This window comes from Dama dama, chromosome 14, assembly GCF_033118175.1.
Source record: "Dama dama isolate Ldn47 chromosome 14, ASM3311817v1, whole genome shotgun sequence".
Taxonomy (NCBI): Eukaryota; Metazoa; Chordata; class Mammalia; order Artiodactyla; family Cervidae; genus Dama; species Dama dama.
Window position 1 is genome coordinate 7,451,962 of NC_083694.1, and position 22,978 is coordinate 7,474,939.

Genomic DNA, 22,978 nt, shown 5'->3' on the forward strand with positions numbered 1-22,978 from the left:
CCGTAGGATCACAAAGAGACGGACACAAGTAAAGCAAATGAGTGTTATGCCCGATGTCCGAATCCCGAGTGGGAAGAGAGAAGGCTTTCAAGACAATGCAACTGGCAAAAAGGGGAAGTTTATTACTGACTCGAGCCAGGGCTCTCCGCCGCAACCAACGCAGTGATACGGGTCAGAGAGCCCCGAGCCCAAGCTGTTACACAAATTTATAGGGTGAGAAGTGGATTGGTTACATGTTTGCAGAGCAATTTCATTGGTCAAAACTTTCGCTCGTGCGGGACTTTACTGGGGGTTTCCGCCCCATTCCTAATTTCCTAATTGGCAAACAGCGGTCAGTATTAAGTGAAAGCTAATTGGTCCTAATTGGCAAACAGCGGTCAGTGTTCGTTATTTCTGCTCGCCTCACAATGAGCACACACACATGGGAGAAGAAATCTAGGATGAAGAAGACATGAGAATGTCTACATTTTGGAATATCATAATTTAATCATTCTACCCTGTTTGTAACTTGTTTAATGGAGGGAGATTATAAAAACTGTTTCCAGATAAATTTGGAAATATCCTGGGCTCGTTATTTCAGTATCTGGAATGCAGAGTCAATGAAGACAACAAATTGTCTGATTTTCTATGTTAGGCCAAGGCTTCTATAGCATGAATCAAGGAAATTAGATGGATCAAGTTATTAGTTTATTCAATTAGCACTGACATAATCAAAGTCTCAAGAGAAAAAACAAACAAGATTGTTTGAAATAGAAAATGCTTTGTAGAATAGCCCTTAATCAGAATAATTGTTTGGAAATATTCTATCAAAAATGTATATGTAAAGCCATACTTCACCTGAGATTTGAAATTTTCCAGGGAATCAACTGAAAGTAAAATTTTCATATAAATCCATGAAAATAAATTGGGAGTGGCCAAAACATGACTGAAGAATTCTACATGATGTGCAAATAAATACAATGCCATAAATCCCTCTATGCTCTGAATGTAATTTAATTTCATTACTGACTCTCACAAACATAACTAGAGTATCATCAATCACCATAGATAATATTTTTCTAACTCACCAAAGTTAATTATAGTCAGAAATCTCTAACGACTGAGACTAAACCTTACACTACATTAAAAATCAATCTGTTATGTGATGCCAAGAAGGTCTGTTGAATGTAGTGAATTTTCATGAGCCTCAACATTCTATGTTAATTATCTGAATACTTTTCAAAGATGTACCAAATAGTCGCTGAACTTATCTCTTGTAAGCAATACAAACACTGGTGATTTATATTTCATTTTTGTGCTAAGGGAAGAATTCTAATATTAAGAAATACTTCATGAAAAATGCCATCATTAAGATAATTTTCAAATTAGATTATTGACAGAGGGGAATAAGCTGAAATACAATCAATGCAGGAAAATACAGGAAGAAAAGTACAAGTAGAACTCAGTTACCCATCTCAACACCAAGGGCTTCTTCAGTTTTCCTAAAATATTCAATTAACTAATTAATTCAAAGATTGTATCTGCACTATGCTAGACAACATTTTGTTTTTCTTAATTGGCTCTTCCCAAGTACTTGCATGAATCAGTTCTCTGATATTTCATGTCCAAAGAATTTTAGAGATAAAAAGACTCAGGAGATTGGAGATGATCTAGTCCATTATCAATATGCAAGCTAGAAAAATGTATGATAAGTAGGTAAAGTTCCACCATGGACAGCAGAGTTAGACCCTTTATTCCCCAACCATTTTACAGAAATATTTTCTCCAAATCACACATAAACTACAAATAATGGTAACTCACTCCAGTATTCTTGCCTGGAAAATCCCATGGACACAGGAGCCTGGCAGGTTCCATAGGGTCACAAGAGAGTCAGACATGACTGAGCCACTAAACGAACAAAAACATTGAATGCTTACAATTATATTTCTAACTAAAATAAATTTTCTCCACCTAAAAGAGTAATATATCTTTTCAAAAAATGATGTTGCAGCAATTAGACATTCTAATGCCAAAAATAATAATAATAATGATAATAATAATCTAGGCACAAAACTTACACCCTTAACAAAAATTAACTGAAAGTGGATCACAGCCCTAAATATGAAATGCAAAATCATTAAGCTTCCAGAATATGAATAGGAGATAACCTAGATGACCTTGGGTAAGGTGATGGCTTTTTAGATACTGCACTAAAGGCACAATCCATGAAGTAAATAATAGGCTGGACTTCATTAAAATTAACAGTTCTGCAAAACTGATGTTTCTGAAAAAACTAAACATATTCTGACCATTCAGTCTTGCAATTGTACTGCATGGTATTTATCCAAAGGAGATGAAAATGTATGACCACATGATAGTCTGCACCCAGAGGTTTATAGTAACTTCATTTTTAATACCTAAAATTTGAAAGCAGTCAAGATGTGTTTCAGTAGTTGAATGGATAAATGAATTGTGATATATCTAAACTTTGACTGTGTGGATCACAATAAACTGTGGAAAATTCTGAAACAGATGGGAATACCAGACCACCTGACCTGCCTCTTGAGAAATCTGTATGCAGGTCAGGAGGCAATAGTTAGAACTGGACATGGAACAACAGACTGGTTCCAAATAGGAAAAGGAGTATGTCAAGGCTGTATATTGCCACCCTGCTTATTTAACTTATATGCAGAGTACATCATGAGAAATGCTGGGCTGGAAGAAGCACAAGCTGGAATCAAGATTGCCGGGAGAAATATCAATAACCTCAGATATGCAGATGAAACTACCCTTATGGCAGAAGGTGTAGAAGAACTAAAGAGCCTCTTGATGAAAGTGAAAGAGAAGAGTGAAAAAGTTGGCTTAAAGCTCAACACTCAGAAAACTAAGGTCATGGCATCTGGTCCCTTCACTTCATGGCAGATAGGTGGGGAAACAGTGGAAATAGTTTCTGACTTTATTTTTCTGGGCTCCAAAATCACTGCAGATGGTGATTGTAGCCATGAAATTAAAAGATGCTTACTCCTTGGAAGGAAAGTTATGACCAACCTAGATAGCATATTAAAAAGCAGACACATTATTTTGCCAACAATTGTCCATCTAGTCAAAGCTATGGTTTTTCCAATGGTCATGTATGGATGTGACAGTTGGACTGTGAAGAAAGCAGAGTGCCAAAGAATCGATGCTTTTGAACTGTGGTGTTGGAGAAGACTCTTGAGAGTCCCTTGGACTTCAAGGCGATCCAACCAGTCCATCCTAAAGGAGATCAGTCCTGGGTGTTCATTGGAAGGACTGATGCTGAAGATGAAACTCCAATACTTTGGCCACCTGATGCGAAGAGCTGATTCATTTGAAAAGACCCTGATGCTGGGAAAGACTGAGGGAGGGAGGAGAAGGGGACGACAGAGGATGAGATGGTAGGATGGCATCATCGACTCGATGGACATGGGTTTGGGTAGACTCTGGGAGCTGGTGATGGACAGGGAGGCCTGGCGTGCTACAGTTCATGGGGTCACAAAGAGCTGGACACGACTGAGCGACTGAACTGAACTGAACTGAAACAATGCAATATTGTTCAGCAGTGACGCTACAGCAATAATACAGCCAATAAAGACACTTCCTTTAAGGCAGCCAAGGGCTAAGGTTTCCTTAGCAGTAATAATGACATACACTGAATTTAAAATCTATTTTATTATACAGATCAGTTTCTAACAAATGGAAATGTATCATCTGTTCCTCAACTGTGTAAATAATATTAAATTCCTTTGAAACTGGAATCTGCAGGCACAGCTATTCTTTACTAAATATTGTATCATCTCCTAAAGTAAAACTATCCTGAGGAAGATGGAACTTTTGATCTTAATACCGATATATAGATATTGGTATATAGAAAAAAATCATATAGATGCATATAATCATTTTCGAAAAGGAATTTCCTTGTGAAAATTTCTCATCCTTTTACCCACTATTCACAAAGGACTGGTATGGTCAGTCCTGGTGTTTTACAATCAGACATCAAAGTTCCCCACTGCATTTCTCTCTAGGCTGACCACAAACATCTGTAAGTACCTCATTTCAGTACAAGAAAACAGGCACTTAAAGAATTCTTGGCAGTAACCATCCTCAGGTGTCATCTGAATCCATCCTAACCTGCTAGCATGTCCTTTAGACAGCAACCAGTCTGAGGGTCCTTCAGAAGCACATTGACAACATCAAGTTTGTGTTCGTATGCCAGCTTGTAATACAAGTAGATGTCTTCACAATAAGTGAGTAACTTCTTGAGGTTTTTCAGAACAAAGTCTGTAGGCTGATGATGTTTACATCTAAACAGAGAAGCAAGAATGTACAGGTTAAGATACTGTATCTTGGGCAAGGGCTGTCAGCTCTGATACTTACTACTGTCTGTAAGAGAAGAAGGTGCTTGAGTCTAGGAAATCAGACTAGTATAAGGGTACGAGTATAGCCCTCACTATCAATGCTTGGTAACAATGAAGTTTCATTAGAAATGAGTATCTTAATGCTGGCCTTAACTTCCTGCCCCAAAGGGATATTCTGATGTTTAGTGTGTTCGCCACCTCAGGCCAGCTGAGTAGCTCTCCTCCCATTTTAGGTACAGAGCATCGTAAGCAAACTATTCTCATTCCTCTGCATAAATCTGTTAAAAGATCTTATCCTTATGGATATTCTTGACATCTCTTTGCCATCTCAAGCCAAGGGGTTAGACATGTTATACCTATACTTAGCTATAAAATTCTTACTCATGCCTGATACCAAAGCAGAGGCATTTTAATACTTACTTTATTGAAATCTCTTCAAATATACTGGGTCTTAATAACAACAACAAAAAAAAAAATAAAAAAAAAATAAAAGGAAATATGCTATCAAGCCATAAAAAGATGCACTTTAAGACATTTTTAAAAATTAAAATAACCCCTGAGTATATAGAAAAATATCTAAAAGGAAAATGTGTCTTTATTTTCATACAATAAAAATGAAATAAGTATTTTAGTTTAAGGTCAGTTATACATTTAAAAGGAGCTTCTCTGGTGGCTCAGTGGTAAACAATCGTCTTCATTGCAGGAGACCTGGCTTCAATCCCTGGGTTGGGAAGGTCTCCCAGGGAAGGTCCTTGGGAGAAGGAAATGACAACTCATTCCATACTCTTTACTGGAAAAGGCCACAGACAAAGGAACCTGAATGGCTATAGTTCATGGGGTCTCAAAAGATTTAGACATGACATAGTAACTAAACAACAAATATATTTAAAAGCCTTTTCATTTTTCAAAAGAATTTAATGTATTACTATAGAGCATTTTGTTAAAAATGCCACAGAGAAGAATATGACTTTCCAAGTATTACTTTTATCATCTTACTAAAATCAGTAAAAATAATTTTATGATTGGAATATTAAAGCACTTCAACTCCCTCTCTCTAGATATAGAATGAGGGAAAAAAAGCAATAATAATAAGATATGATAGCTCCAAATCTATTTTAAAAAGTTATTCCCAACTTCAGATCCATTAACAATCAAAGAAATTGTAGTGCTGCAGTGGATGGAGTGGTGTTCAGCACTCTGAAAAGTACATTATTTTAGAGATGGATCAATATAAAAGAAAAAAATTACTCAAATCATTTGAAACTGGTGTAGTATTAAAAAGCTTTGGGGGGAAATAAGGCTGCAGCTTGAACAAAATTATTCACTTACAGAGAAAGGAGGGCATTAGTTATTACCTAAGGGTTATCATAAAGACACTAAAACTATATTTATATTTTTATATTTACATATTTTAAGTTACTATTTTATATAAGAATTAAGAGAGAAAAGTATTTAAACATAAAAAAAATGAATTTAGAGGGATTGGGCGGAGAGGGAGGTGGGAGGGGGAATCAGGATGGGGAATACATGTAAATCCATGGCTGATTCATGTCAATGTATGACAAAAACCACTACAATATTGTAAAGTTATTAGCTTCCAACTAATAAAAATAAATGGAAAAAAAAAGACACACTTCAAAAAAAATGAATTTAAACACTTTTCAAATATATCTAATTTATATTGTAAAGAAATGCTACCCACAACAAAATACTCCTAAAAGGAACTTTAGTAATAGAGTCCAGTTGAAAACCAGTCTGTTTATAAGGTAAACAGGGTGCTGTGTTTAACAGTGTGCCTGCAAATTTATGTCCACTCAGAGTCTGTGAATGTGACCTTATTGAAAGGGTCTGTGCAGATGTGAGGTTCTAGTGATTTAGACAGGCCCTAAATCCAATGGCCAGTAAAGAGGGAAATCTGAACACAGAGATACAGAGACAAATGGGCCATGTGATGTCAGAGGCAGAGATGCCAGTGATGTAGTTAGAAAGGCCCAGAACAGTCAGTAACCAGCAGAAGCTGAGAAAGACAGAGCACAGACTGTCCCTGAGATTTCAGCAGAAGCATGGCCCTGCTCAGCCCTTGAATTCAGACTTCTAGGCTCCAGACCAAGAGGGAATAAAACTTCTGTTGTTTTAGGTCATCCAGTTTGTGGCACTTTGTTGTGGCTGCCTTAGGAAAGTAGTACACTTGGTAAATATTTAATTTTTAAAAAGAGAATTTAAAATTTTTAAAAATTAAAAAATTTTATTTTGATATAAATCATGAAACTAAATTTTAACTAACATTTTGCCTCCATCTCTGATGTTTTTTTTAAGCTAGCAAGTATTTGTTCTTGTTCATACCTTCAAAACAAAAGTTTTGATTTTGGTGACATGATTGATAAAATTTTCACTTGTTATTTGTTCATTCATTTATTCATGGTATCAATTCATTTATTAATGACATCAAAATTCATTTAGCATCTAATACATATTTTATTTTAAAACTCATCTTTGATTTCTCCAATAGTCAAAATTACCATTATTTCTTAACCAATTAAACTGCCTAAATTTACTAAGAGCTATTACACAGTCTATGGCTGAACTAAAAGTTGTAGAGACTAGTTAGTTACACATATTTATGTTTCTCCAAATTTGTCACTCATTGAGCCGTTATAGAGTGGTGAACACATAGATGCTAAATCTAAACTTTACACCTCTGTTACTTTCTATGTCTGTGACCTTTGGCAAATCAATCAAACTCTCTGTATCTTGGTTTTTGCCTACACAATGCAGATGATAACAGCATTATCTGCCTCATAGGCTTTCTTATCTTTGAGTTTATGAAGTATTTAAACCAGTGCCTGACACACAATAAACACTGTAATTTATCATTAGACTACATTTGCTTTTTTAGATTGAGAACTGACATAGAGTCCATTTGATTCACAGAATAAAATACTTCGATGCCACTCTTCTTTCTCCTTCTGTATTAAGACTATGGTAGCTTCAGATTCCTTTCAAAGAATAAAATATTACAAGTACTTTAAGTATACATTCAAATGAATAAAATAAACAGAAAAAGGAGTCACCTATTCGGTAGCCTTTACTTGTTAGAATTACATGGTCCAATGAATTGACAATAAATTGATCTATTCAACAATTAATATGTGCCTAGAATAGCAACAGACTCTGGGGATGCAAAGAAAAATACAATGTTGGCTTTGCCTTTGAGAAAATTACAGTGGTGAACTAGACAATAAGTCCATGATTACTGTGAGATAAATGGCATTACCATAGTCCACAAAGGATGCTCTAGGAGCAGAAACTTCCTTCAGTTTTTGCAGGCATGGAGGATGGAGGAGGAAAAGCAGATGATGGCTGGTTGAGCAATGAAGGACAGTAACCAGGTATTGAACAGGGGAAAATGTGCCAAAGCCAAGTACACAGACAGAAGATGAGACAGAGATACAGCAAATTCAACAGGACCAGGGTGGTGTGCTAGGTGACTCAGGAGAAATGAGTTGAATGTGGAAGTGGCCACAGAGCATTATGTGTAGATTTATTAGTCCTCACTCTTTATAGAACCAGAAAAAATGTACACAGATATATACATATGTTATAAATATATATATACACATAAATGTATAAAGAGAGAGAGAGAAAGCTAGAAATTCAAGCAAGCAAGGTTTCTATATTAAAGTCCTGAAAATTGCTTTTCTTCAGGAAATCTGTCTTTGCCTTCAATTGTTGTTAAGATGAATCCCACCCAGGATATGGAATATACATTTTACTCAAAGTCTCCTGCTTTGATTGCTAGCCACATTTAAAGCCAGTGAAGCAAGATCTAATTATTGTTTGAGTAAACAGTTGAGCACTATAGCCTAAAAGGTTGACACAGAACATTAAGCATCATGTTGAGTTTCAGAAGATAACTTTGGAGAATGGAAGGATATAGGGAAAAGAGAGCATAGATGAAGTGGTCATGCCACCAGCAGAAGGATGCCTGAAGAAAGATCAGAGATGATAGAGATAAGCTAGATTGTTCCTGTTTTGATGGAGAGAACTATCTGGATGGTTTGAAGGATCAAAGGAGGTAAGGCTAACAAGGGTTGGTAAATGATGGTATATTTGATGTAGCAAAAAAGGAATCCAATTCATCCATAATTAATTAGATTTCAAAATAGAAGCTTTTCTATTCCTTCACTTTAAAGTAAAGACAATCTATTGCTAATTCCCAACTGTAATTCTCTCCCAGAACTCTTTCCCAGAAATCTTAATCTGCAGTATTCAATCTCGTCTGAATAGAATTCTGAACTCTATTTTAGTTAATTTACTTCTCTTGGTGCTTTCTTTTAAATAGGCTTCAGTCAGTTGAGAGGTAAAATTTTAAAATGGCAATGAGTTCAACACCATTTACAGAGGACTTTGTAGCTATGAAAGTATTTTCATGTGTATGTGTGTGTTTGTGTGTGCGCGCGTGCTCAGCAGTGGCCTACTCTTTGTGACCCATGGACTGTAGCCCACCAGACTGCTCTGTCTGTGGAAAGAATACTGAAATGGATTGCTATTTCCTTCTCCAAGGGATCTTCTTGACCTAAAGACTGAACTCATGTCTCCTGTGTCTCCTGCATTGGCAGGCAGATTCTTTATCACTGTGACACCTGGCAAGCCCTTTCATGTATATAAAACCAGTAAAATATGCCTTTGCTATGACGATATGATTCAGTTAAGTTATACAAGTGATACTTAGTGTGAGGAAAATACAATACTCCAACATATTCCAACAGGATGGCTGAACTTGGTAACACAAACCATGTGATAACATGACAAGAAATAAGGGAAAAGCAATGAAAAGGAGAGTTAACTTTGGCAATTTTTTTGCTCCAAATGAAAATTAAAATAATACTTCTGATATGTCATTTTCTTGTTCTTATTACCTATCATTTTATATAATTATAAAAAGAGAGTTTTAATTCCCTGTCAGGAAAAATATAATTTAGCATCATAATGATCCCATTTCCTCAGCATCATTAGGCTACTTGATAAAGGATGTGATTAATGCCTGTGTAGAATCATTAACTACAGGAGGTCTATTTGAAACAGTAGGAACAGAATCCTGTTCATTCGTAAACAGAATTGTAATAATAGGCTGTTTGTCTAAAAGTAATGCAGGCATACTTAGAAATATGATTTCACTTACAATAGAATGGGAAAGACTAGAGATCTCTTCAAGAAAATTAGAGATATCAAGGGAACATTTCATCCAAAGGTGGGTACAGTAAAGGACAGAAAGGGTATGGACCTAACAGAAGCGGAAGACATTAAGAAGAGGTGGCAAGAATAGACAGAAGATCTCTACAAAAAAGATCTTCACTAGCTAGATAATCACGATGGTGTGATCACTCACCTAGAGCCAGACATCCTGGAATGTGAAGTCAAGTGGGCCTTAAGAAGCATCACTACAGACAAAGCTAGTGGAGGTGAAGGAATTCCAGTTGAGCTATTTCAAATCCTGAAAGATGATGCTGGGAAAGTGCTGCACTCAATATGCCAGAAAATTTGGAAAACTCAGCAGTGGCCACAGGACTGGAAAAGGTCAGTTTTCATTCCAATCCCAAAGAAAGGCAATCCCAAAGAATGCCCAAACTACCACACAATTGTGCTCATCTCACACGCTAGTAAAGTAATGCTCAAAATTCTCCAAGCCAGGCTTCAGCAATACATGAACCGTGAACTTCCAGATGTTCAACCTGGTTTTAGAAAAGGCAGAGGGACCAGAGATCAAATTGGCAACATCCACTGGATTATCAAAAAAGCAAGAGTGTTCCAGAAAAACATCTGTTTCTACTTTATTAATATGCCAAAGCTTTGACTGTGTGGATCACAATAAACTGTGGAAAATTCTGAAACAGATGGGAATACCAGACCACCTGACCTACCTCTTGAGAAACCTATATGCAGGTCAGGAAGCAACAGTTAGAAGTGGCCATGGACCAACAGACTGGTTTCAAATAGGAAAAGTAGTACGTAAAGGCTGTATATTGTCACCCTGCTTATTTAACTTCTATGCAAAGTACATCATGAGAAATGCTGGGCTGGAAGAAGCACAAGCTGGAATCAACATTTCTGGGAGAAATATCAATAACCTCAGATATGCAGATGACACCACCCTTATGGCAGAAAGTGAAGAGGAACTAAAAAGCCTCTTGATGAAAGTGAAAGAGGAGAGTGAAAAAGTTGGCTTAAAGCTCAACATTCAGAAAACTAAGATCATGGTATCTGGTCCCATCACTTCATGGGAAATAGATGGGGAAATAGTGGAAGCAGTGTCAGACTTTATTTTTGGGGGCTCCAAAATCACTGCAGGTGGTGATTGCAGCCATGAAATTAAAAGGCACTTACTCCTTGGAAGGAAAGTTATGACCAACTTAGATAGCAGATTAAAAAGCAGAGACATCACTTTGCCAACAAAGGTCCGTCTAAGCAAGGCTATGGTTTTTCCAGTGATCATGTATGGATATGAGAGTTGGACTGTGAAGAAAGATGAGCGCCAAAAAATTGATGCTTTTGAACTGTGGTGTTGGAGAAGACTCTTGAGAGTCCCTTGGACTGCAAGGAGTTCCAACCAGTCCATCCTAAAGGAGATCAGTCCTGGGTGTTCATTGGAAGGACTGATGCTGAAGCTGAAACTCCAGTACTTTGGCCGCCTGATGCGAAGAGTTGACTCATTGGAAAAGACCCTGATGCCGGGAGGGATTGGGGGCAGGAGGAAAAGGGGACAACAGAAGATGAGATGGTAGGATGGCATCACTGACTTGATAGACATGAGTTTGAGTAAACTCAGGGAGTTGGTGATGGACAGGGAGACCTGGCATGCTGTGGTTCATTGGGTCACAAGAGTCGGACACGACTGAGTGACTGAACTGAACTGAACTGATGGGTTCATTATGCCTTTGGACAGTCCTTCTGGCTTTGGCAGTGCCAGACACATCCATTTCTACAGCTGCTTCAGAATTTCCCTGTCAGCATACCTTCAGTGCTGCCAGACCCCTAATTGTCCTTGGGATCATTGCTGGTGCTTCTGTTCCCCTGTCCCGCCCAGCACAGCTGACCGAAGCTTCGTAGGTAGGGGCTTGTGTGTATCTTTTCTTGTGCCCTCTGTGTTGCAGAGACTTGTCAGGCTTCCCTCGGCCCCCTGAAGTCTCCCTCTATATCTCCGGGCTCACGCACACTTTTCTCTGTTCGCCAGGTCCACCGTCTGTGTCAAGATGCTCGTGTGCACTTGTCTCTAATCCCCAGGCACGCCCTCTTCTTTGTGGGGTTTTGTTCACTTGTGTCAGCTTTCCGAGCCCGCCCTCTGCATAGTGGGGCTTGTGTGCACTTGTCTTGGCTCCCCTGGTCGGCCTTTAGCTCCGCAGGGTTTGTGTTCAGTTGTCAGCTCCCTGAGTCTGCCCTCCGTGTTGCGGGGTTTGTGTGTCCTTGTTTTGTCTCACCAGCCTGCCCTCATTGTTGCGGGATTTGTGTGTTCCTCTTTCGGGTCCCCTGGCCGGCCCTCTGTGCCAGGAGGGCTGTGTGCACGGCCCAAGTTTGTATCTCTCTCTCTCTGCACCCCGGGCCCACCCTTTGCACCACAAGGGTTGTCTGCCCTTCAGGGATATGTGTGACATGCCCCACTCGGCTACTCGGGCCCCCTCTGTGCCAGAAGGGTTGTATGTGCTGGTGAGGTTAGTGTCTTCCCACCCTCAGTTCCCTGAGCCCGATGTCCAGCTGGGGCCACAGTCTGTGAGCTGTTAATGGGCTGAGAAGCGCGGCTTTCTCTGTCCTCTGCCCTCTAAGTCCCTGCCTGTTTTGCCTGGTTTTTGAGACTCCACATCTCCCCCTTGGGCCCTCCTGCAAGGGAGCTCCCCTGTGCATCGGAACTCCTCCTGTTTCAGGACTCCCTCCCTCCTTCGGGGCAGCAGGTCCTGCCCAGAACTTCTCTGTCTTTCCCCTTTTTAGGTCTCCATCCTCTCTCCTACCTCTTCAGGTTACTTAGATTGTTCCCCTGGAGGCCTGGGGTCTTCTGCTGTCACCTAGAGGCTGCTTTGTAGGAGTTGTTCCATATCTTAATGAGTTTTTGATGTATTTGTGGGGAGGCTGGCGATCTCCCTGTCTTACTCTTCTGCCATTTTCTTCTGCTTCCAAAACAATTTTAGTGTTATTCAGTATTAAACAATGAGAGGTTAAAATATTTCTGAGGTCAACCTATTCACAAAGACCTATCAGGAGATAAATAATTCAGATGGCCTGTTCTTTTACAAATATTCTAAGAATTGACATGAAGCTTCTTTAGAGATTTAAATAATTTAGATAAGAATACTTCCTATTTGGGGGTCAGTATGGTGAAGAGACTTTGTTGTTCAGTCACTCAGTCGTGTCTGACTCTTTGTAACCTCATGGACTGCACCACGGCAGGTTTCTCTGTCCTTCACATGTGAAAAGACTATGATTTTAAAACTCTAAGGTAAGTGAACTCTGAGTTGAATTCTGGTAAACTGGTGTGCTTGTCCATCATTCACTCCTAAATAGGAAAGTACAATATTTAAGTTTTAGGATCATTATCCAGGTTTAAAATAAAAAACTGCTATCCACTCAGATAATCAAAGTCATTTAAAATCAAATATCACAACAGCAAATAAGAGTCTGCTGCAGGGAAAATATTTTTATTGAACAAAATATTTGACATATAGTACAGGTTTAATATTTCTCACAGTAAGCTTATGGTATGGCTATTTTAATACTTATTTCATGACTGAGTAAAATTTGAGAGTTAAGGTGTCCCAATTAAACTTACACAACTCTGTGAAGACAGAGAACACCTAAATCCAGTGTATTTTCTACCACATTTCATTTACTTCATATTAAGAGAATATTTCAGTAAAGTTTACTTTATATCAAAAAATAATCAGGACATTTTTAGACCAAATTTTACTTGCAGTAGAAGCAACAGGACAGGGTAAGTGGTTTCCAACTGAGGAGATAAGAGTTCAGTGAAAAATAAAATGTAAAATTTTACATTAATAGGGGAAAGAGACAAAAAAAAAACCCAACAAAAAAACCATGAGAACTAGCTGCAGAAATACTCTGCCCATTTTTTGACACAGGGAGTTTTTTTTTTTTTTTAATTATTTTTTTATTATTATTATTATTATTTTTTGGTCATACATTGATATGAATCAGCCATAGATTTACACGTATTCCCCATCCCGATCCCCCCTCCCACCTCCCTCTCCACCCAATTCCTCTGGGTCTTCCCAGTGCACCAGGTCCGAGCACTTGTCTCATGCATCCCACCTGGGCTGGTGATCTGTTTCACCATAGATAGTATACATGCTGTTCTTTTGAAATATCCCACCCTCACCTTCTCCCACAGAGTTCAAAAGTCTGTTCTGTATTTCTGTGTCTCTTTTTCTGTTTTGCATATGGGGTTATTGTTACCATCTTTCTAAATTCCATATATATGTGTTAGTATGCTGTAATGTTCTTTATCTTTCTGGCTTACTTCACTCTGTATAAGGGGCTCCAGTTTCATCCATCTCATTAGGACTGGTTCAAATGAATTCTTTTTAACGGCTGAGTAATATTCCATGGTGTATATGTACCACAGCTTCCTTATCCATTCATCTGCTGATGGGCATCTAGGTTGCTTCCATGTTCTGGCTATTATAAACAGTGCTGTGATGAACATTGGGGTGCACGTGACACAGGGAGTTTAAACCAGTGCTCTGTGAACCTCCTAGACAAGGAGGTCCAAGGAGGAGGGGACATATGTATACCTGTGGCTGATTCATGTTGATGTATGGCAGAAACCCGCAGCATATTGCAAAGCAATTATTCTCTAATAAAAAAATAAAAAAAAAGTACTCTGATTCCTTGTGACTTTTCTTTTGAAGTTAAAAACTTTAATTCATTATTTAAGGGCTAATTTGAATAATTCTAATATTTAATAATGACTTTTTAAATAAAACTTTGATGTTAAATAAACTCTTTTCTTTAATAAGCATCTGAAATTACCTTATAGGACGTGATCTGCTAACATGGATGTTAGTATAATCAGAGTTTAACATATTTTAAGTTTCATTGTGTTGTCTTTTCTGTTTTCCATTTCCACTCTTCACCCGAATGTCTATGGTTACTCTGAAGTGTTTACAGCAGCTAAAAAAAAAAAATCTTGTCAAGAGTTTTGAGGTGTTATACTTGGAAAACTGATGTTCACATAGTCATAAGGATGGCAATAAAATCCCTGTTCATTGAACCGGCCCTGCAGAAATACTTTGGTACTATTTTTCTAAAACTGTCACATTTTGGGGGCAAAATTGGGTAGTTGTTATTATAATATATCTGATTGGAAACTATAGGTTTGCTGCTAACACTGTGTTATAAAAGTAAAATATCTCTTCCTTCTCTGCATGTTGCTGCTGCTGCTAAGTCACTTCAGTCGTGTCTGACTCCATGTGATCCCATAGACGGCAGCCCACCAGGCTCCCCTGTTCCTGGGATTCTCCAGGCAAGAACACTGGAGTGGGTTGCCATTTCCTTTCCCAAAATGTGAAAGTTGAAAAGTGAAAGTGAAGTTGCTCAGTTGTGTCCTTCTCTGCATAATTAGGTTTAAAAATGTTCAGTAGTTGGATACAATATTCCAGAGCCGGTCATGAGGTAAGGCAAGTCTAAGTTAGGTGAACTGTCCATCATCCACAGTGTGCTGAAATGAAGTATCAGAAATATTTGTCTCTCAACAAGCCCTGGATAATGAGATATTTTCAGCCATCTAACTAGTAGTTCACAAGCTAGGCTTCCATAAAATTATTAATTTTCTCCTGTTACATAACTGACTTTGTAATGCCATGGACTATAGCCTACCAGGCTCCTCTATCCATGGGATTCTCCAGGCAAGAATACTGGAGTGGCTTGCCATGCCCTCCTCCAGGGGGTCTTCCCAACCCAGTGATTGAATCCAGGTCTCCCACATTATAAGCAGATTCTTTACCATCTGATCCACCAGGGAAGCCCTGGTACCCAAGAATAATATGACTTATTCATTTAAATGCCCAATTTAAAAGTATACAAGGTAAGAGACTTCCCTAGTGGTCCAGTGATTAAGACTGTCTTCTAGTTCAGGGTGTGAATTCAGTCCCTGATTAGGGAGCTAAGATTCCACATGTTTCACAACCACCCACCCCCAAAAAACAAACAAACATAAAACAGAAACAATGTTTTAACAAATTCAATAAAGACTTTAAAAATTATTCACTTCAAAAAGTCTTTTAAAAAGTATACAAAGTAAGATCAAATTCTATTTGAAAATAAGCATTTGGTTGTATTTTTTAATATAAAAAATATGAATATAGAAAGCTTGAGAAATGCAGGAAATTATTTTAAAATGCAAAAGTAAAAAGTACCAGATGGACAGATTGGACTAATCTAATCATATAAGCTCTTTAAAAGCATATTTTCTTTGGCTGGTAGCAGAAGAAGAAATTAAAGAGACTGGATGTGTTGAGAAAATGTTGGCATGAGAGGATATTCTGTTGTGGGCTTTAGGATGGAAGCAGCAAGAAGGGAAGGACCTGAGAGCTGGTCCTATGAGCAGACAGTGACTTTCAACCATCAGTCTGTAGCAGAATGAGAATCTCAGGCTGCTGCTGCTGCTGCTGCTAAGTCGCTTCAGTCATGTCTGACTCTGTGTGACCCCATAGACGGCAGCCCACCAGGCTCCCCCATCCCTGGGATTCTCCAGGCAAGAACACTGGAGTGGGTTGCCATTTCCTTCTCCAGTGCATGAAAGTGAAAAGTGAAAATGAAGCTGCTCAGTCATGTCCGACTCTTAGTGAACCCATGGATTGCAGCTTACCAGGCTCCTCCATTCATGGAAAGATTTTCCAGGCAAGAGTATTGGAGTGGGTTGCCATTGCCTTCTCCGAATCTCAGGCCATAGGAGACAAACAGCAAGGAACTGGATTTAGTTAAAAACCCAACAGAGTTTGGAATCAGATTCTCCCTGCTAGATCCTCCATGTAGGATGTCAGCCTGGTCATCACTTTCATCTTGGACTTTTGAAGCCCTAAGCAAAGAACACAGTTGAGTCCACCTGGATTTCTGACCTTTAGAGCACCAAATAATGAATAGGTGCTGCTATAAACTATTAAATTGGTGGTACCTAGAAACCTTCATACAGAGTGAAGTAAGTCAGAAAGTGAAAAGCAAATATCTTAAATTAATACATACATGTGAAATCTAGAAAAATGATATGGATGATACTATTTGCAAGCCAGAAATACAGACACAGACATGGAAATAAGTGTCTGGATATCAAAGGGGAAGGGAGTCGTAGAATGAATTGGGAGATTGGGATTTACATGTGCACACTATTGCTACAATGTGTGTATTAATATAAAATAAATAACTAATGGAGACCTACTATAGAGCACAGGGATCTCTACTCGTCCTCTGTGGTGACCTAAATAGGAAGGAAATTCAAAAATAGGAGATATATGTACATGTACAGCTGATTCACTTTGCTGTACAGTAGAAATTAACAGAACACTATAAAGCAACCATATGCCAATGAAAAGTAATAAAAATAAGTAAATAAAACAGTACTAATTGTGTTTCATATCTAGTACACTAGATGGCTGATGTTTAAAGTTTCTTTCTGGTTTCTTGTCAAAATTTCTATATTTATAAGAAAATTTTAGAGTAAAAAAATCAAGAATAAAAGCATAATTAAAGAAAAATTAGATTAATGGCTATAAAGTAAGAATGCCTGAATATGAGTTGTGAGTACAAATAAGAAATAGTTGATTAGTTTTGAGGACTTAATTCAAGTGTAATGAGTTTAAAAACTTCTGGATTATTAGATTAATACCATGGCAACGGAAAGTAATGGACACTAGGAACACTATCATTATTATTATAAACCCTCACTTAATGCAACCCTAAATATTAAGCATTTCATATAAAAATAGGAAATTGCTATTCTAAACTTTGCATATATTAAAATTACACAAGAGTTCAATACAAACATGTGGCAATGCAATGAGTACAAAGGTTAATGTATTTCTTAGTGATTAGAAAACAATTATTGATCACCAAATTTTGGAAAGCTTTAAATCAAAGTTTTTACCATAAAATAGTTTCTGGAAAAAATTCAAGAGGAGCTAAATGAAAGGTTCTGAAACTAATAAGATATTTATTTTTCTAACTTTTTATGCTAATTTGTAGATTTAAAAGCTCCTAATTTAATTAGAGTAATGCCTTTTGTTTGGATTGGCATGTAGAAAAGGCTGCCTGACAAATTGAATTGTGTACTGATGTATCTCCTAACAGAAGTAAAGATATTAAGAAGAGGTGGAAAGAATACACAGGGGAACTATACAAAAAAGATCTTCATGTCCCAGTTAATCACGATGGTGTGATCACTCACCTAGAGCCAGACATCCTGCAATGCAAAATCAAGGGGGCCTTAAGAAACATCACTATGAACAAAGATAGTGGAGGTGGTGGAATTCCAGTTGAGCTATTTAAAATCCTAAAAGATGATGCTGATAACGTGCTGCACTCAATATGCCATCGAATTTGGAAAACTCAGCAGTGGCCACAGGATTGGAAAAGGTCAGTTTTTGTTCCAATCCCAAAGAAAGGCAATGCCAAAGAATGTTCAAACTAATGCATAAATGCACTCATCTCACACGCTAGCACAGTAATGCTCAAAATTCTCCAAGCCAGGCTGCAATAGTACATGAACTGTAAACTTCCAGATGTTAGCTGGATTTAGAAAAGGCAGAGGAATGAGAGATCAAATTGCAAGCATTCATCAGATCATAGAAAAAGCAAGAGAATTCCAGAAGAGCATCTTCTGCATTATTGATTACACCAAAGTCTTTGACTGGGCAGATCACAAAAACCCGTGGAAAATTCTTCAAGAGATGGGAATACCAGACCGCCTTACCTGCCTCTGAGAAGTCTGTATGCAGGTCAAGAAGCAACAGTTAGAACCAGACATGAAACAACAGACTGGTTCCAAATTAGGAAAGGAGTATGTCAAGGCTGTATATTGTCACCCTGCTTATTTAACTTATATGCAGAGTGCATGATGTGAAATGCTGGGCTGGATGAAGCAGAAGCTGGAATCAAGATTGTTGGAAGAAATATCAGTAACCTCAGATATGCAGATGATACCACCCCTATGGCAGAAAGTGAAGAGGAGCTAAAGAGTCTCTTGATGAAAGTGAAAGAAGAGAGTGAAAATGCTAGCTTAAAGCTCAACATTCAGAAAACTAGGATCATGGCATCTGGTGGGGAAACAGTGACAGACTTTATTTTCTTGAGCTCCAAAATCACTGCAGATGGTGATTGAAGCCAAGAAATTAAAAGACCCCTGCTCCTTGGGGAAAAAAAAAAAAAAAAAAAAAAGTGATGACAAACCTAGACAGCATATTAAAAAGAAGAGACATTACTTTGCTGACAAAGGTCCATCTAGTCAAAGCTATGGTTTTTCCAGTAGTCATGTATGGATTTGAAAGTTGGACCATAAATAAAACGGAGCACTGAAGAATCGATGATTTTGAAGTGTGGTGTGGAGAAGACTCTTGAGAATCCCTTGGACTGCAAGGAGATCTAACCAGTCCATCCTAAAGGAAATCAGTCCTAAATATTCACTGTTAGGACTGATGCTGAAGCTGAAACTCCAATACTTTGGCCACTTGATGGGTAGAATTGACTCACTGGAAAATATCCTGTTGCTGAGAAGTATTGAAGGCAGCAGGTGAAGGGGTTATAGAGGATGAGATGGTTGGATGGCATCACTGACTTGATGGACATGAATTTGAGCAAGCTCTGGGAGTTGGTGATGGACAGGGAGGCTGGTGTGCTGCAGTCCATTGGGTTGCAAAGAGTCAGACATGACCGAGTGGGTGAACTGAACTGTATCTTCAAAGAAGGGGAAATTAATACACTTCTTATTTGGGAACCTCAGTTAATAGCATAACATAAATAGCTATGGATTTGGAAGATCCATATAGTTTTACACCTTTTTCCTATTTACTTGTCATTTGAGGTCAGTAGAGGAGATTAGGAATTGTTTGAAAATTCAATCAATTATGTCCACAGCCAATTAGGTTAATATAATCCAGCAATAGGATACGAAAAAAAAATAAAATGTAGACACTTCATTTATATGATAATGCTGAATGACTGGGGTGGGAATAAAGATGGGGAGCTGAGAAAAGAAAACTAAAATTTACAGTAGAGATACATGAATTGAAATGTCTTTTTTTTCCAGGCCATTATTCAAAGACACAGTGACTGAAATCATTGAATGAATAAGTGATTGACTTGTGAATAGTGTTTTGGTAATGATGACAGTTGTCTAACAATTTAGGACTTGATTTAGAAGTTACATTTTAGTATATTTGTGTTTAGCTAATAATTATCTTTTTGCACTTATTTACAAATCATTTTTAATTATTTTGTAATTATTTACAAAAAGCCAGACATGACAGAGTGACTAACACATACTTGTAATTATTTAATATCCATGATCAATCAACCTGGCAAAACTTAGCTCATGGTAAACATAAAATCATTTTCAGTTATCAATACCAAATCTATTCCCATTTTTATTATTAACCTCAAAGCCATAATACCCATCACAAATAAAACAAAAACAGAAACTTCAAGATGGAATGCTAAAGCCAAAAAAAAAAAAAAAAGAAGAAGAACTGAAGTGAAAAGAAATGTTAAACTAGTGTGAAGTGAAGTGAAATCGTTCAGTTGTGTCCGGTCTTTGTGACCCCATGGACCGTAGCCTACCAGATTCCTCCATCCATGGAATTTTCTAGGCAAGAGTACTGAATTTGGGTTGCCATTTCCTTCTCCAGGGGATCTTCCTGACCCAGGATTAAACCCTGGTCTCCCACATTGTAGGCAGACGCTTTACTGTCTTAGCCACCAGGGAAGCCCTAAACTAGTGTAGCACTGTTATTCAATTATTTTAATATTGAATACTTACAGCAGCATCAATTATAGAAAAAAACATAGGGTATAGGACACCAGCTGAGTGTTCAAGTTTAGGGTTTTAAACAGTAAGGAAAATAAATGGCTGTGTATGGTGTAAAGTTTGTGCTCTAGTGGACTAAATCGACAATTATTCAGGAAGAGCTGAGCTTAGGATTTTATTGAGTTGAACAGATCTGGGATTTGCTACAATGTTGAACCTAAAATATTTACTCACATAAAACAAAAGCTGTTTTCACATGGAAGATTAAGAGAGGTTCCCATGGAAAAGTCGTGTCTACCACAGAAATTTTTTGATATATAATTGGCTCTTCTCTCCTGTCATCAGTCATCATCATGTCCACAGATTTACAGGCAAAACTATCATTGCAGGCCACAGAAAGAAAATCTGGCTATGGTGACCCACTAATCCTCCAGAAGCATGGCTTCTCAGGGTATTTTTTTAAATTTATTTTTAACTGGAGGACAATTGCTCTACAATGTTGCGTTGGATTCTGCCATCCGTCAACATGAGTCAGCCAGAAGCACACCTGTGTCCCCTCCCTCTGAGACCTCCCTCCCACCTCCCGCCCCATCCCGCCCCTCCAGGTTGTCACACAGCACCCGATTTGACCCCCGGAGCCACACAGCAAATCCCACTGGCTGCCTGTTTAACATGTGATAATGTATATGTTTCAATGCATGCAACTCTCTCAATTCATCCCACTTTCTCCTTGCCCACTGTGTCAAGTCTGTTCTCTATGTCTGTGATGCAGATATTCTCACAGTACTTTGAGGCTGTTTCCTCCACAAGCTGGAAAGTCACAGTGAGAGAGTGAGACACCATACATATCAGAGGAGGGAAGCACATGTGACTTAAATCACTTTGGAAAACCATAAGACCAACGGTGACAAACTCTGACCAACAGGATTTTAAAACAGAAGCTGAAGCTAATAAATTGGGACGTGCTGCTAATGCAGTCAAGAGCAAAATCAAGAGGATGAATGAGAAGATTTCAAGAGCCAAGGAAGTTTTACCTCTTTTTTCTAATCCAAAGTTTGGAATAGAAGGTCTATTTGCAAAATGTACAATGCACATGCATTTCAAAAGAACTACTTTGACCCATTTTCTATACCTAGAAAAGCAACCAGTTATGTTTTCCTTCTAATGACGTTCTTAGAAAAACTGGAAAGATCAATCTCTGTTGTTTTGTACTAAATTCTGATGACTGAGCGACTGAACTGAACTGCTTTAAATAAACTTCAAGGTGTTTGCTATTGTGTAGCAATTTAGTTAATTTCCTTATTTTACTGTTTTCCTTTCACTAGTTGAATTTCTATAATCTCTGGATTTTCTTTTACTTCCTAATAAATCAACTTGTAATAATTAACTAGCTATGTATTTTCTTTAAAAAAAAAATCATGAAAATCTGTGATACCTAGATGCTAGTGTTCAAAATCCACTGTATGTATATGTATAGCTGATTTACTTCGCTGTATGGTAGAAACTAACACAACATTGTAAAGCAACTATATTGCAATAAAAATTAAAAAAATAAAATAAAATTAGGTGTGCTGCTGCTGCTGCTGCTAAGTCGCTTCAGTCGTGTCCGACTCTATGCGACCCCATAGACGGCAGCCCACCAGGCTCCTCCAACCCTGGGATTCTCCAGGCAAGAATAGTGGAGTGGGTTGCCATTTCCTTCTCCAATGCATGAAAGTGAAAAGTGAAAGTGAAGTCGCTCAGTCATGTCCGACTCTTAGCGAACCCATGGACTGCAGCCCACCAGGCTAATCCGTCCATGGGATTTTCCAGGCAAGAGTACTGGAGTGGGGTGTCATTGCCTTCTCTGAAAATTAGGTATAGTGAATGGAAATTAGGAGATTAATTAAAATACTACTAATAGATAAACTTCACAAATCTTGGCCGATGATAGCACCCTTATGACAAAGCAAAGAGGAACCAAAGAGTCTCTTGATGAAAGTACAAGAGGAGAGTAAAAAAGCTGCCTTAAAACTCAACTTCAAAAAACTAAGATCATCGCATCCAGTCCCCTCACTTCATGGCAAATAGATGGGGAATAATGGAAACTGTGACAGACTTTATTATTTTATTTATTATTATTATTTTTTGGCTTCAAAATCATTGTGGACAGTGACTGCAGTCATGAAATTAAAAGATGCTTGCTCCTTGGAAGAAAAACTATGACAAACCTAGACAGCAGAGACATCATTTTGCTGACAAAAGTCCATATAGTCAAAGTTATGGTTTTTCTAGTAGTCATGTATGGATGTAAGAGTTGTACCATAAAGAAGGTTGCGTGCCAAATAATTGATGCTTTCAAGCTGTGGTGTTGGAGAAGACTCTTTAGAGTCCCTTGAACTGCAAAGAGATCAAGCCAATCAATCCTAAAAGAAATCAAAGTTAAATATTCATTGGAAGGACTGATGCTGAAGCTGAAGCTCCAATACTTTGGCCCCCTGATGTGAAGAACTGACTCATTAGAAAAGACCCTGATACTGGGAAAGATAGAAGACAGGAAGAGAAGGGGATGACAGAAGATGAGATGGTTGGATGGCAACACTGACTCAATGAACACGAGTTTGAG

At 38.1% G+C, this 22,978-nt stretch overlaps 1 long non-coding RNA gene across 1 annotated transcript; it reads right to left on the minus strand.

Annotated features, from left to right (window-relative positions):
• Positions 1-3,650: 3,650 nt before the first annotated feature.
• On the minus strand, positions 3,651-4,816 carry LOC133069565 (uncharacterized). Its single transcript, XR_009695897.1, has 2 exons — positions 4,776-4,816; positions 3,651-4,301 (listed from the first exon to the last, which is right to left on the minus strand). It is a non-coding gene; the product is annotated as an uncharacterized LOC133069565 (long non-coding RNA).
• Between the last annotated feature and the right edge of the window lie 18,162 nt (positions 4,817-22,978).